General features: G+C 45.4%; 1 non-coding gene and 1 pseudogene across 1 annotated transcript; one reads left to right on the top strand and one right to left on the bottom strand.

Annotated features, from left to right (window-relative positions):
• Positions 1-210: 210 nt before the first annotated feature.
• Positions 211-940, top strand: LOC132419493 (BOS complex subunit TMEM147-like; annotated as a pseudogene).
• A 1844-nt stretch (positions 941-2784) lies between these two features.
• Positions 2785-2891, bottom strand: LOC132421487 (U6 spliceosomal RNA). The gene has a single exon (XR_009518731.1). It is a non-coding gene; the product is annotated as a U6 spliceosomal RNA (small nuclear RNA).
• Between the last annotated feature and the right edge of the window lie 11458 nt (positions 2892-14349).

Here is a 14349-nt window from a genome sequence, read left to right on the forward strand (position 1 = left end):
TGGGAGTTGTTAGCATATAGATGGATAAGCTCTAGAGGCAAGGGAATAGAAGAAGAAGGAAAAGAAGGGAGAAAGAAAAAGGACTAAACTTCAGAGTCACCCAGAGGAAAAGAAAAAAGAGGCAGAAGGAAGGTGGGCGCCAGGCCCAGGCTCAGGTGCCAGGCCTCCGAGGCAGAGAGGTGCGCTCCGGCAGGCTGGGCAGCAGACGCCATGACACTATTCCCCTTTGGGGACTGCTTCGCCCTGGCCTTCTTCTCCCCTACTTCATCATCTACAAGTGCAGCAGGCTGTCCGAGTACAGCGCCTTCTGGAAGTGCGTCCAGGCCGGGGTCACCTATCTGTTCGTGCAGCTGTGCAAGATGCTGTTCCTGGCCGCTTTCTTTCCCAGCTGGGAAGGCGGCATCTATGACTTCATTGTGGAGCTCATGAAGGCCAGCGTGGTTGTGGCAGACCTGATAGGCCTAAACCTTGTCATGTCCCAGAATGCCGGCAAGGGGGAATACAAGATCATGGCTGCTACCCTGGGCTGGGCCACCGCCAAGTTCATTATGTCCTGCTACATCCCCCTCTGGGTTGGAGCTCAGGCACTGAGTTTGACTGGAAATACATCCAGATGAGCATTGACTCCAACATCTGTCTGGTCCCTTACGTCGTCACATCAACCCAGGTGTAGATGATCACATGCTATGACCTGTACCACACTTGCCAGCCAGCAGTCCTTCTACTGATGTTCCTTAGCATCTACAAGGCCTTTGTCATGGAGATGTTCGTCCACCTCTGTTCCCTGGGCAGCTGGACGGCACTGCTGGCCCTCAGCACCCTGTCCCTGTATGTCGCCCTTGTCAATATGCACTCCTAGGCTCGGTGTCCCAGACTTTCACATACCTTCTCCCCATCTCCAGGTTTCAGTGAAGTAAACAGTATTTGCAAAGTTCCCCCCCCCCAAAAAAAAAAAAGGCAGAAAGAAAAACCCAGAGAGAATATTTTAAGAAGAGAGGGGTAAGTAGTCAATTGTGTTGTCTGCTCCTAATATGTGAACAGATCTGCATGAACCACCCTGGAAAGATAGCCACGTTAAAGAGAGAGTTCAAAGTAAAATATATGTTATGATCCTACTTTTGAAAAATTGATATGTATATACACATGTTCAGTGAGTAGAAAGAAGTCTAGAAGACTCTAGAAAGAGTAGACTAACAGGGGAAACCCTGGTGAGCTTGTTTGTGGGAAAAGGTGGCCTTTTTACCTTGCACACTTCAGTTTTGTTTGCATTTTTTACCACAAGAATGCATTCTTTTGGTAAATAAAAAGGATTTGTAAAAGGGGGAAACTACTCTTTAAAACCATCTATATTCAAATTTTCTGTGGAGTAGAGAAGGTGATTAAGAACGTTGGCTTCAGAATCTAATAAACATGAGTCTAAACCCCAGCTCTACTCCATGAACCAGTTAACCTCTCTGAGCCTCAGTTTCCTCATCTGTAAAATGGTGATTATACTGATAATTACTTCAAAGGATTGCAATAAGGATTAAATGGGGAGCATGAGTAAAGCATCTAGTACAATGACTGTCATACAGAAAAGGCTCAATTGATATTAGTTATACATATATGATATATATATAATTAAGTTATATATTATATTAGTTTTATATATGTAATAAATAAAATATCTATTACTAGATCAAACCAGCCAATCAGAGATGTACTCATTTGGACAACATTATTTTGGTCCCTCTAGAACTGCTGTCGCTGAAATGCATTTTCTGTGTCGTGCTTTGGTTGTTATAAGAAATGGTGATGTCAGCCACTGTTATCTATTGCCAGGATCCATCCCATAGAATCACCTACCGTACCAGGGAACTCAGGAGGGGCCTGTGTCTGCCCAGGGAGTGTACAAGATGGTCCTCAGCAGAATTTCCATGTGTTTTTATAGTTTCTCTCATTCTTTTCAATTTCTATTTTTGTGTTTTACAATGCATATAATATATTAGTTCATCAGTGCATATGTATAAATATAAACAAATATACCTGTATTGGGGAGTTTAACAATTTTTACCCATGGAAGATTAACTTATAAAGTTTGAAAAGCAGTGTCTTCTTGATGAGTTCTCTCAGACTCAAGGTTACAAAAAGCTGCATTTCTCCCAAGGATTTGGTTTATTGTTTCTAATAAATACAATCACTCCTGTCATTAAATGCCTTCTCTTCTTGGCTTTGACTGCTAGAAACCTCAGAGCCAGATTCATAACCCAGCTCTACACACAGAATGTCTGTGGTTGGTATCCTGAGGGCTGTGGTTATGAGCACAGCTTTTTTTTTTTTTTTGCAGTGCGCAGGCCTCTGTTGTGGCCTCTCCCGTTGTGGAGCACAGGCACCAGATGCGCAGGCTCAGCGGCCATGGCTCACAGGCCTAGCTGTTCCACGGCATGTGGGATCTTCCCGGACCGGGACACGAACCCGTGTCCCCTGCATCGGCAGGCAGATTCTCAACCACTGTGCCACCAGGGAAGCCCCTGAGCACAGCTTCTGAAACCACATTGCCTGTGTTCACATCCCGCTGTGTGAACTTGGGCAAGTGACTTAACCTCTCTGTGCCTCCATTTCCTCAAATGTAAAATAATTATAACCTCCCAGGATTATTATAAAGATTAAATGAGGTGATGCATGTAAATCAATTAGAACAGTGCTCAGCATTAGTAAGAACTCAAATATTTTTGTTGTTATTATGGGCTCTCATTCCATGATTTCTTTCTTTTTTAAAAAATTTTTATTGGCATATAGTTGCTTTAAAATATGGAACACTTCACAAATTTGCGTGTCATCCTTGCGCAGGGGCCATGCTAATCTTCTCTGTATCGTTCCAATTTTAGTATATGTGCTGCCGAAGAGAGCACTCTCATTCCATGATTTCTTTACCCTTGCTTTTCTTCAGTCCCATTTCTGCTACTCTTTATGTATTTCAGTAAGGTACTTAAAATCCTTTTTTGGAAAGAGTTTAAGCAAACAACCGTATGAATTTTTTTTTCTTAATATGCCAGGCACTGAGTTAGGTTCTTGAAGAATACAAAGATAAAGAAAAGATTGTGGGAATTCCCTGGTGGTCCAGTGGTTAGGACTCCGCACCCTGCCGAGGGCCCGGGTTCGGTCCCTAGTCAGGGAACTAAAATCGCAAAAACTGCTCAGCTCGGCCAAAAAGAAAAGATTGTTTCTGCCTTCAAGGAAATGTTCAGTCTAGTGGGGAAGACATACATACAAATAGCCATAAACCAAGTACAGGATATGGAAAGCCGTGCAGGAGAGGTGTGCAAGTGCTGTAAGGACACGGAGTAGATGAGATCCGTGAAAGCTTCCTAGAGGAGGTGGCATGGGGGTTGCACGGCCCAGGAAACAGAGATGATAGAGCAGAGATTACAGGTGGAGGAAGTACTGGTGATCTAAGGCGGACTCTCCAGGACCGATGTGCTACCCACAGTGCTGGTTAAGGTGGATACTCAATAAGTCCCTGTTTTTGACTGCTGTACTTGATTCAAGTGGTGTGAAAAGGAGGAGGAAGAGACAACAGGACAAAGCCCAAGAGCACCTCCTTTTTTCAAGGGAAGTGAAAACGAACGGGAGCAGAACCAAATCCTCTGAGGTGCGAAGATAAACTCGCCAGCCAGGCCAGGAAACACAGATGTGAAAACCAGGCTCAGGCAGTTGCTTTGAGGGAGGAGGGAATGGAAAATTTGGGGTGGGAGATTGGAGGGGTCTTCTGCCTGCATCCATTTGCAGTGCAGAACAAATGCCCAAAGCCCATAACGTTTCCTTTTGGGCTCAGAGATAGAACTTTCCTTTCCTTTCATGGTGTGGCTTCAACTTCAGGCCTTCCAGACCACTTTTGGGCACAGTCTTTTAAGGTGTCCTATCATCTCTAAGCAGAGTGATCCCAGGTAACTTCAGCCACACATTCCCTTCCTCTGAAGGTAAATGAATAGTGAGTCTAAAAATGAGAGCCCTAATCAGAGTTAAATCCCTGCCCAAAAGGTCCCTAAGAAGGGACAGAGTGTGGTAAGCAAAGTACAAAATATAGAGTTGGACAGAACTGGCTTTTAATTCTGGTTTCTGACAAGATGCCAACCCCGGTATGCCCCAGGTTCCTCATCTGTAAAATGGGTATGTGAATGTTGGCCTCAGGCTTGTTTGGATTACAGGACACCATATATACGTGCCTGGAACTCAGCAGGCACTAAGATTATCTCTGAGCTCTTTCCATTCCTGAAAAGAAATAAACTACCACATGTTAAGCACCGCCACTGTGTCAGGCGCTGTGCAAAGTGCTTCGTTTGTGTTCCCATTTACTAATGAGGTGGTGGCCCACGTCCTTCAGAAGGTGCAGCAATGCGGGCTCTTAACCTTCCTGCTGCCCTTGGAGACTTCATCTCCTGAAGTCAAGTGGTCAACTTCTAGAACCCCTACAGGTGTCATCAAAAAGTTTGGCATTGCTCAGAGCTAAACTCAACTAACTCAGTGCTTACAGAAGGCTAGTGATAATTCAAGGCGATCCAGCCCCTTTCTTTTCCCAGAAAGAGCAGAGTAGGTAATATCTGTTTAGATTTCATGTAAAGAGGTTACAACTTGATTTTCCTTTCTGAGTCAACCTTTCCTTCCTTCTGTTTTTTTAAGGTAGTGTTTCCCAAGTTGGCTGCTCATTGGGATCACCTGGGGAAGTTAAAAAACTCCCTCCCACCAACCCACCCACCCCAAGAGATTGTGATATATTGATACATGGTCTGGAGTGGGCCTGGGCCTCTGGATCTTTTTTTTTTTTTTTTTTTTTTTTGCGGTACGGGGGCCTCTCACTGTTGTGGCCTCTCCCGTTGCGGAGCACAGGCTCCGGACGCGCAGGCTCAGCAGCCACGGCTCACGGGCCCAGCCGCTCCGCGGCACGTGGGATCTTCCCGGACCGGGGCACGAACCCGTGTCCCCTGCATCGGCAGGCGGACTCTCAACCACTGCGCCACCAGGGAAGCCCCCTCTGGATCCTTTTAATTCCTGGGTATTCCAATGTGCAGTTAAGGTAACAACCACTGTCCTAAATCCTCAGGTTAAAAGAATTATCTATCTACCTTCTACCTTAATAAATACATTTTTTTTAACAAAAAGAAATGACATTTATATATTGTTCTGCTACTTGCTTCTTTTCACCCAACAGTATGTCATGGATTACATTCCTTGTTGGTACATATAAAATTAGCTCACACCTTTTAGCAGCTGCAGAATATCTGATTGTAGGGATGTACAATAATGTATCTAATCAACTCTTTGCAGTTGGACATTTAGGTTGTTTCCACTTTTTCCCTGTTACAAACAATGTGCAAAGACATATTTGCACACATTGTACAAACATTTCTGTAAGATTCACAAAGTGGAAATGCTTAGTCAAAGAAGGTAATATGTAGAGAAGTATTTAGATACTTACGTATTTATTTCTGTGTTTTGGTAAATGAATGAAGGAAGCACTTTGTGTTGTCACTTGCTGGGTACGTGCAGTGCATATAATTATTGTGGCTAAAGTGGCTTCTGAGCCCTTTAAGGGATGGGACTGCTGGGCCCTTTGAGGACGCCAAGGGCTGGCTGGGTTGACTGAAACCATGATCACCTCCGTGGCTGTATTTCAGCTTTTCTCTCTAAGGCAGGATGTGGCCAGGTTCCAGAGTTTTCATTCCTCTCCCTGCAGGGTGCCTTTTGATGTGTTGGCCCATATCCTAGGAAGTTGGAGGCGCCTTGGGGGGCTATCAGAAGATGTGGAACATGCCAGTTAGAATCAACTGGCCCTCATTTTGTCTGAAACTTGGCCAGTCCACAAGGGCAGAGCCTGCAAGAGATGGAGGAGGGTCAGGGAGCAGCAAATCTGAGCCAGACCTGAATCTCCACAGGGCTTTTCACAGACGTGAGGAATAACTGTCCCTTTTCCTGGCCTGTCCTACTGAACCACTATTTGAAACAAAATGTGGGCTTCTATAGGAGGCTACCTAGGAGGGCAAGGGGAGGCCAGGTGGGGCCAGCCCTAAGGATCAGGAAAGATCAGGATGATGGTCTGTCCGATTTTAGAGCCACCTGGTAAACAGGTAAACAGCAGGGACTGAGGGATTGTGCAAGAGAGTTTGAGGAAGGAGTTGCCCAGTCGGTCCTTAGACTCACAGTCAAGGTGGGGGGTATGAGGAGACCTGGGTTCATATCCTGGCACTACTGCTGACAACTGATAGGCCGCTGACTGCGTGGAGGCCCGGGGGGGACACACCTCTCTTGTCTGAACCTCTTTCCTCATCTGGAAAATAGGGTCCACACTTATTTCACCTGGCGTTGTTGTGAGAATTAAATGAAGGAACAGAAGGTCAGGCATTTTGCACTGTCCCTGGCACGCAGTAGGTGCTCAATAAATAGTAGCTGGATTTATCAGTGGATTAGGGAGCTATGCAAGAAAGATAGGGACCCATATCCTACGAGGAAGTCACTCTGTGGGGCCTGGAATCAGGCTTACAAGGAACCAGGAAGCAAATTCTGGCTGCTGCTGCTGGGCGGGTGGAATAAATCGTCCCGAACAAAGGGCCTGCACCTTCAGCCCTAGATTCTAGGATGTGGACCCAGCATGGAGCCCCATCTGTATTCCTGCTGCCCTGGCTCTCTGCTTCACAGGCAACTGCCCTCAACCTCCAGGGAACTATAAGGAGAGTCCCAGGGCCTAGAGGACCTGTGGCCCTGGCCATGGCCCTAAGGGAGAGGGGAGTGGGGGGTGGGAGGGAGGCTGTAAAAAATGTAAATGGTGCGGTGTGGAGCGGCTCCAGCCGTCTGACACTCCCCGGAGCTGGCAGGAGCCCGGGGAAGGAGCCCCAGGCCCCGGGCGCCTTTTGTCCCGCGGCTTGGCTATGTAAAAGGTGGGGGAAGGGGCAAGAATTCGTGGAACTTGTCCATTCATTGGAGCCCCCGCTGCCCGCAGGTGCGAGATGGGGGAGGGAGCTGCAGACTCCGCCCTGGAAGGTTTAGAAATGAGAATTTACAACTCAGCATGCAGTGGACGACAAACAGATTCCTTGGGTTCCAGCCTCTAAGGCTGTGAACCTTCAGGCCTGCCAGACTCCATCTCGCTTAAAATTGAGGCCATCAACTGGTTCCCTGCCCTCCCCCCCCAACCGGGCTTCCGAACTCCCATCTCGTCCATTCCCCAAATCCCCACTTTCCAATCTGTTTCCCCAGGCCTGCTCGTAAGGCTGTTGGATTTTCTGAGGTTTCTGTTTGTTTTTACTTTTCCATTCCTATTTGGCTGCTTGGGGTTCACAACTTCCAGGGCCTTCTCCAAAGCACCATATTCAAGCATTAGATAATGCTTGAACCGAAGTCCTAAAAAAAAACCAGTGTGAGGAGAGGAAGGACTTGGAAGCATGCAAACCTGGGTCCGAACCCTGCTCTGCCCTCCCCAGCTGAGTGCGTTCCAGGCAAGTTACTAACCTTTCTGAGCAGCAGTTTTCTATAGGTAAAATGGGAATACTGTGTTTCTGCTTCTAAAGGTTTTTGACAAATTAAGTGCTGAGTTAATGTTTAGGAAATTCTTAGCACAATGCCTGGCACAGGATAGGTATTCAATGAATATTAAGTTATTCCCTTTTAATAACCATAGGAAAATAAGGCAGAAACTCCCTGCAATGTTGTTTCAATTTTTATTTCCCTGTTGCTAGAGAGATTAATCTTTTTTCGGTGTGTTTTTTGTTTAACAATTGATGGGACACCTTTATGCATTCTGGAATTCTTTGTTATACAATTTGCAATTTTTTCTGTTGGCTGTCACCTGCTTTTGGCTTTTTGGTATCTTTCAACATACAGAGTCTCTTTTTCTTTCTACTCAGTGTATGCCCAAAACCGCCTTTAGGGGCTGGTCCTCTATAGGCTGATTTGCTTGGAGGTTTGGGGGTCTCGCTGACTGCTTTTGGCCAGTATCCTCCTCAGGGCTTTCTCGGGCCCTCCGCTGTTCTCTAAAGGAACGTGAAAACCTGCTGCTGGTGCTACTTGACTGATCCTGCTGTATCCCAGTTTTATCCCAAAACGCACACACTCCGCCCTCTACTGGTTTCTGGAAGGATCACATCTTTCTTTTACTGGTTGCTGATGTGGGGAAACTCCAGGATCTGACTGAGAAATGAGTGGCTGAATGAGAATTCGGATCCTCCATTAACCCTCTTTGGGGTCCAGGACTGAGTCTCAAACTCTCTATACTTCACCATCCTAGCCAGCTGCCCAAACTCACATTAACTGACCACTTAACTGACGCCTTCCTGAGAAGCTCTGTAAGTCTAATTTGATGGATTATACGTTAATGCTCTAGAAGAGAAGGAAATTAAAACAAACGTTACGAAGCCGACTATCTCATTTATTGGGCACTTACCATGTGCCGTTCGCTGTGTTAAGTACTCTACTTGAAGACCTTATTTAATTCTCATGCCAATGAGGAAAGCTCAAATTTCTCCATTTTATAGATACAGAGACTGAAGCTTAAGGGGGTTTTATGCAGCTTGGCCAAGGTTACCAGCTGGAAGTTTGCCAGATTGAGCAAATATACATATAGGAGCCCAGTTAAATTTAAATTTCATATAAATAATGACTTTTTTTAGTATCGCAAATATCAAATATTTCATGTAATATTTTATCTGGCAATCCCATCCAGATGGTAAGGGGTGAATGTGGACTGGACCCCAAGTTTCCTGATTCTCTGGGCTTCCAGTGGTAAGACCATGGAATTCTTTGAAAAGGGAAGAAACTTCCTGTGCTAACTCCTGGACTCCATCTCGACATACTGACTAGTATGGACGTGAGGCCTTCTTAACAAGCATCTTCACCCTTAAGCCCCCACTCCTCTGAACTGAGATCACTTTTGTATGTATCAGGCTTGTACATTTTGATGCCCATACTCAGCTGTCTTATGGCTTCTAATATTCTTAATAAGTTTTTATATTCGTTTGATCATCCATCCATTCAACTCCTTGACAAATACTTATTGTTTGAGGGCCTGTCCTGCCAACTAAGAATAGAAAGATGAATTAGACAAATTAGACACAGTTCCTGTCCTTGAGGAGCTCCTGCTTCACTGCAGGAGACTGACAAGTAAACAGACACAATTAGGTGGGTGATGGTCTGGGTGGGCTGTGTTAGAGACTATGATAGATGGAGGTTTGCTCCAGAAGCAGAGGGGCTCACGGTGGGAGCAGTCAGACACAAAACCCAGGAGATCAGCTTCAGCTGAGTATTGAAGGGTCAACAGTTTTGTTTTCCTCTGAAGGGGGAAACAAATGATAATAAACTTTAGCCAGTGGTTACAATCTGCAATAAGAAATGAATTCAGATGAAGAAGAAAGTGAGAACTTGGGCTCCAGAGCCAGACATCCTGGTTACATCAACTTCCCCCACTTACTAGCCATGAGACCGTGGCCATGTAACCAACCGATCCTCTCCATGCCTCAGTTTTAACTTCTGTGAAGTGGGGAAATCACTATAGTCTACCTCATTGGTTTGATGTACAGGTTAAATTAAATAATACATACAGGGAATTCCCTGGCGGTCCAGTGGTTAGGACTCTGCGCTTTCACTGCCGAGGGCCAGGCTTAATCCCTGGTGTGGGAGCTAAGATCCCGTAAGCCACACAGCTTGGCCAAAAAAATTCCATATGAAATGCCTAATGTAGCTCCTGAGATGTAGTAAGTAGGCAACAGAGATTAACATCAACGATTTTCCCCTCTCCACTAGATCTTCCCTTCAGCCTGCAAATGTGTTGTAATATCTTTCTTTGACCTCATATCTTCCTCTAACTACTGGTATATTATCTGTTCCCCTCTTATGGCATAACTCTTTGAAAGAATTGCCTGTAACCCCTACTTCCATTTTATCACCTCTTTCTCTCTCCCAAACCCACTCCATGGAGCCTGCTCTTGTCAAGGTCACTGACAAGCTCCGTGATGCAATCCCAGTGGGCAATTCTTAGCTCACCTGCATCCCCTCAGCAGCATTCAACATAGCTGAGCCAGCCATGCTTCTTGAAGTGCTTGCTTTCCTTGGCTTCCAGGACACCACACTCGTGTTTCTCCTCCTACCTCCCTGCTGCTCCTTCCCCATCTCCTTTGCTGGCTCTCCCTCCTCCTCTCCAACTAGATATTGGATTCCCAAAGGGCTCAGTCCTCTGACCTCTTTGCCTCTCTACCTGCCTTTACTCTTTAGGTGATCTCTTACGAGGTGATCTCTTTCTCTTACGATTTAAAATCCCACCTTTCTTCTGATGACCCCATATCTACAGCTCCCGCTCAGACATCTTTCCTGAGCTCCAGACTCAAACAGACGATTGCCTAAGTAACATCACCAATAGGCAGCTCAGATTTAACCTGTTGATAAACACACTCTTGATTTACCACCTGTTCCCCACCCAGAATCTGTTCTTCCCTCAGAGCTCCCCATCTCAGTAAATGCTACCATCATTCACTCCGTTGCTCAGACCAAAAACCTTGGAATCCCTCGACTCCTCTTTCTCTCATTCCCCACATCCAAACGCAAATCCTGTTGGCTCTACTCTCAAAATACATCCCTAATTCAACACTTGTCACTTTCCCTAAAGCAAGATTCCTCAGCTTCGGCACTTTGGACATTTTGGAACAGGTAATTCTTTGCTCTGGGGAGCTGTCCTGTGCATTATTGTAGGATGCTTACCAACATCCCTAGCCTTACCCAGTAGATGCCAGGAGAATAGCCCTGGTGGTGACAACCAAAAATATCTCCAGATATTGCCAAAAGTCCCTGGCCTGGGTAGTGCGGGGTGGAGAGTGTGGGGCAAAAACACCCTGGTTGAGAAACACTTCTCTACAGCTTCTACTCTGTAATCTCAACAATTACTACCTCTTACTTGAAATACAGAATTGCCTCTTAACTGGTTTCCCTACTTGCATTCCAGCTCCCTCAGAATCTACATGGCTCCTTCCCTCATTTCACTCAGGGTTGCTGTTTAAACCCAACCAGAGACACCTTCCTTGATCACTCTCTCCCAAGGAGCACTGCCACCCGGATCCCCGCAGCCTGTGTGACGGACACAGAGGTGTGCAGCCCAGAGTTCCTTCCTTGAGGAAAGATTGTCACCCCAGCTGCTCGGAGTGTAGTAAGCAGACAGCCTTCAGCTGTCAGCCCCTTCAGGGATTGCCTCAGCCACAGAGCGGACTTGCCCAAGGTCATGACCAAGGTCATGACCTTCCCTAGGCAGCCCGCATACAAGAACTGAGTGGGGCTAAGCAGAAAGGAGGCAACTCAGATGGGCCATTTTAGCCCTCGAGCTCCCCATGGAGTCTGCTGAGGCTGTCATCCGAGCCGCCTCTCAGCCTGATTTCCCCCTGTGCCCAATCCTGCTTCCTTCCCCACCCTGCCACACATGTGATCCTAGAACATTCTCTCTGGCCACTGAGGTGCTAAACATCTCAGGGTGTGCATCGCAAAGGATTTAACCACCCGCTATGGTTTTCTTAACGTTATGATTTACATTTCATATCATTTTTTTGGTTTATCATATGTATCTTCTTAAGGTCTTCTTTTGTTTTTAAAGATTTTTTGATGTAGACCATTTTTAAAGTCTTTATGGAATTTGTTACAATATTGCTTCTGGGCTTTGTTTATGTTTTGGTTTTTTGGCTGTGAGGCATGTGGGATCTGAGCTCCCCGACCAGGGATGGAACCCGTACCCCCTGCACTGGAAGATGAAGTCTTAACCACTGGACCACCAGGGAAGTCCTTGTATCTGCTTAAGGTCTTGAAGGCGGGGACTTTTTGTTTTGAAACTGCTGTATCACAAGTACCTAGAACAATGCCTGGCGCATAGAGATTAGGTGCTCAGTAAACATTTATTGAAAGTTGAATGAATTATTTTCGTCCGCCTCAGCTCCTCACTCCTTTAAGTTTACTCTACAATCAAGGAGCTGTCCTTGGGTGAAATCAAATCAACCCTTGGGTGATTTCTAATATGAAAACTTCAACTTTTTAACAGACGTACAGCTCAGGGGGCAAATCTTTCCAAAATGATTTACTTCTGGAGTGGAACAGGCCCAGATGATTTCAGATCTAAAAGACCTGACAGCAGGGCTCTGCTTGGCTAACAACTCGATCCCTCCTGCTCTGTCCTCCTTTTGTCAGAAAATAAATTTAACAGGCTGGTCTTGTGGGGAAGCTGCCATGAGCCTTTGAACCCGCTACACTGCAGGTGTTTTGACCTGGTCAGCCCATAGGATAAGTTTCAGATTCAGTGGCTTTTTTTTTTTTTTTTTTTTTTTTCCTGTACGCGGGCCTCTCACCGTTGTGGCCTCTCCCGTTGCGGAGCAACAGGCTCCGGACGCGCAGGCTCAGCAGCCACGGCTCACGAGCCCAGCCGCTCCGCGGCATGTGGGATCCTCCCGGACCGGGTCACGAACCCGTGCCCCCTCCATCGGCAGGTGGACTCTCAACTGCTGCGCCACCAGGGAAGCCCCTCAGTGGCTATTCTTGAGTATTTTTTACACACTGTTTCATCTTTTTCAAGAGCATTCACATTGCTCAATAATTTCCCATGACGGCCATGAGTTGTGGGTCCACTTTACCATCCTAATTTTATATGCAGGCAAACTGGGGTCAGAGGAGTAGCTTCATTCATTCCAGAACGGTTTAGTGAACACCTATGTGCCAGGCACTGGACTGAGTATTACAGGACATGAAGATGACTGGCAGGCTAGCAGGAGAGATGAGAAGGAAGAACTCTGTCTATTACTGAGGTGTGAACCAGGAGCTGCGAGGGTCAGAAGATGAAGTCATTTTTTCTTATTAAGAGACAACCTCTGGGAAGGTTTTACTGTGCAGGTCACATTTAAAAAAAAAAAAAAAACCATTTAAATGCACAGGCTCTTTTGTTCAAACGTCTTTTGCTCTCTCCATTCCTTGAATTCCTAATTCCTACAGATTCTAATCATTTTAAATAGGTATATGCTCGTGCACACACAAATATGCTTTTTTTCAAATGAAATATGGAGTATGCCATCTTTTAAAATTAATCAAGGATATTCATTTCAACATTCTATATAATAGCAAACAGCTATAAACCACTAAAATGTCCAGCAATGGGGAACTGGATAGTTTCTCTAGGGACTTCCCTGGTGGTCCAGTGGTTAAGACTCTTCACTTCCACTGCAGGGGGCACCAGTTTGGTCCCTGGCTGGGGAGCTAAGATCCCTCATGCTGTGCGGCCAAGAAAAAAAAAAAAAGTTTCTCTATACAGTGGAGTACTATGCAGTGGGGAAAAAGGAGGTGGGTCTGTGTGATATGGAAGTATCTCCAAGATATACTATAAAATCTAAAAAGCAAGCTTCAAGGCAGAGTGCTTAAAAGGAATAGGTAAGGCTGTGTGTTTGTGTGTGTGTGTGAAAAATAATCACACACATAACTTTGCATTTACATGAAACATTTTTGTAAAGATTCCTAAGAAACTGTGAACAGTAGTTGTCTCTGGAGCAGGAGACACACTTATTTTTCACTATATGCCTAATGATCCTGTGTGAATTTTTTTATCATGTGTTTTTAAATTTTTCCATTAAACTAGTTAATTAAAAATGAGTGAGACAATACAACATAGGCATTTCTCCCATGCTACTATATAGTACTCCATTTTGCCCTGGTCATTGCCAGGTGCTGTTTAGATACTTCCCACAGCTCCCTGATAAGGAAACTGAGGCAACTTGCCCAAGGTCCCACAGATATTAAGTGGTAGAGCAGGGATTTGAACCTGTGCAATCTGGCTCTGAAGCCCATACTCTGAACCACTATGGCCATGCAGCCGCTCTCATTCTTGTTAAGGGATGCAAAGTGTATTCCATAAAGTGATTGTCATACTTTTTTACCCTTTCCTCCTTGATAGAAATTCTGGTTGTTTCTAGGGTTTTGCTATTACCTACCTACCACACTGCAGAAACACCCTCGCGATTAACCTTTGTGCTCTTATGTAAACATATTTAAAAGAGAAGACCTGGAAGTGAAACCATGGCATCATCTAAAGCTTGATAGTTATTATCAAATTGCTTTCCTTTTTTTTTTTTCTTTAACCAAAAAGAAAAACCCTTTGTCTTTGTATGAGAGAGGAAGTAGCCCCAAGTCTGGTAGCTGGAAAAGGGGAATTTCAGTCCTAGTATTAAACAGTATGAGCAGAGACAATGGCCTGTGTGTTTTGTGAGGTTAGGAATTGTCTTGCTCATCTTTGTTCAACAAATATTTATTGTGCCCTTACTAAGTGCTTCTGGACAATGGTGAATACAGTGCACATGGTCCCTGCCCTCATGC

The sequence above is a fragment of the Delphinus delphis genome, chromosome 2, assembly GCF_949987515.2.
Source record: "Delphinus delphis chromosome 2, mDelDel1.2, whole genome shotgun sequence".
NCBI classification, from domain to species: Eukaryota; Metazoa; Chordata; class Mammalia; order Artiodactyla; family Delphinidae; genus Delphinus; species Delphinus delphis.